Genomic DNA, 2160 nt, shown 5'->3' with positions numbered 1-2160 from the left:
TATCTCTATTTCTTTGGAGAATGTTGTGTAGTGTGAAAGTCTGTAGAATGATGCTGACAGCCTGTAATCTTGATACTCTGCAGCACTGAAAGGAAATTGCTTGCAAAGGACATGCAAGGAAGGTAAAATGTCTCTCATTGCCGGTTACGTACATTTTAAGGTATTTAATTGATGATACTGAAATAATGCAGCATTACCCCTTCTAACAGGCTGGGTCAAAACTGGTATCAGCTGCAAGACTCCTCTAACATCAGCAACAATATAAAAATCTATATGTGATCAAAGAAGGTGAAAAGTGTTGTTTGGAAATCACTCTTGGCTATCTAATTTTTTTCCATGTGCCATCACTTTTTCAGAATCACTTTATATTAGCATTGGGTCAAATGCTGCTTTTGAAGAGCTCTGTGGACATAATTTGGATTATTCTTGTTTTCTGTTCTTGTGTCAGAACACCCACTTTTGATTTCTGTGAAGCAAAAATGTTGCCAAATCTAGTTGAATAATATAGAACAAGAAGAAAAATGTAGGAGGAAGGGGTTGGGAATGTAATGGCAACAGGGAGCTTGCTTTGTCTTAGTAAATGTGTAGGTAGGGAGTGATTCTAGATATTAGTGATAATGAAGGCGTATGGAGCAAAGAAATAACCTTATGAAAGTACTAGTAAATCCTTTTGGTTCTGGTTGTTCATGAGCCATGAACAATATTAGTACAATTTCAGTGGCATTAAAATCCTCGCCGAACTTCTGCAGGGTATTCCATTCATCTGACAAATGATTTCTCTCACTTAAAGGTGAGCAGTATTTTGCAGAATCAGTGAACCAGTTCTGTGTCTGAAAGTCAAGGTACTTGACAGAGTCAGTAATATGAGCCCATATAAGTTTGTTGTGCTTCAGTATTTCATTTGCCAAAAAAGAAAAAGCCCTAAACTATTGGATTTTAATAAGTGAAAAGCTATCTGTAAATGTCAAGTATTACAATTTACCTGTGCAAGCCACTGCTGAAAATCTCCATGAATCACACTGGAAATTGGTTTCCAGCTCCTTTTGCTGCCTACCTCGATCCTCCCACGTTCAGCTGAAATTAGAAAAGTTATTATTCATGTTCCCTTTGTTAGGTGCTGTTGCTACTGCATATTTACTTAACAGTGGTTTTACTTCAGCTTAAGATAAAGCAAGTCCCTTTTGCATTGCCTGCAAAGCAGCTCACTGATGCTTTTGTATTGCAATGTTGTGTTGTATGAATGTTATTTATGTAAACACTTTCCTCAAAAAAACTCCTCCTTCACGCTAATACAACAAACATGATTAATCAAAAACCTTTCCTTCTGAACTGAGCCTCTTATTCTATTAGAAGTGAATCTGTTAAGACAAGCATGGCAAAAAACCCTCTAATGTGACCAAAATCTCCGGAAGAAAAGCCTCCTTTGTGCCAAAGTAATTCTAAAATAGCCTGTTAATTATCTGGAATTGATTTACCTTCTTTTTAAGGTACTGTCTGCAACTGCTTTCATGTAAGTAGAACGTTTCTGTTGTTATCACTGGTATCAGTGATACATGGCCTTTGATTGTCATCTGGCAAAGAGTGGCATTTGCCCCTTGAGACAGTGAAAGTACTTGACCCTGCTTTGAAAGCAGCCTGACTAATCCAGCAAGTGGCCACACCATCTTCCTTAAAAGCAGAGGAGAGCAGTGAGGCCTGTCACAAGCAGCCTGAAAAGCTCTTCTAGAGAGGCAAAGATCTGTGTAATTAGTCCTGCTGAATCAGTGCAGGAAGCTGAAGCCACATTAAAATTAAATTACTTGGTTCACATTACTTCCTGCACTACTCATTAACTAATGCAGTGTCAGAATGGAAGACCAAGAAAACAAAGATGTCTCTAAGTTAGTAGGATGCACATAAAGCTGTTCCATGAAAGAGTCTCTCTTCATCTGGAGAAGATTTAGGAAAGGACTATTCACAAGAGTTAAATTTTGTATACAGCTGTCCTCTTCCAAGGTCTCTTAACATTTTCAGTTCTCTGGAACATCAGCATGGATGCAAAGTGTCATTTTCAGATTTGACCTAGAAGCTGGCTGTAGACAGACCCAGAAATCATGCAGAGAGAGAAAGAAGGAGCTTCATTTGCTCACTTTGGTTAGAGAAGCCATGGGGTTTGTCCTT

This window comes from Taeniopygia guttata, chromosome 1 (genome assembly GCF_048771995.1).
Source record: "Taeniopygia guttata chromosome 1, bTaeGut7.mat, whole genome shotgun sequence".
Classification (NCBI taxonomy): Eukaryota; Metazoa; Chordata; class Aves; order Passeriformes; family Estrildidae; genus Taeniopygia; species Taeniopygia guttata.
The sequence above is the reverse complement of the archived record's forward strand: the minus strand, read 5'-3'. Positions refer to the sequence as shown.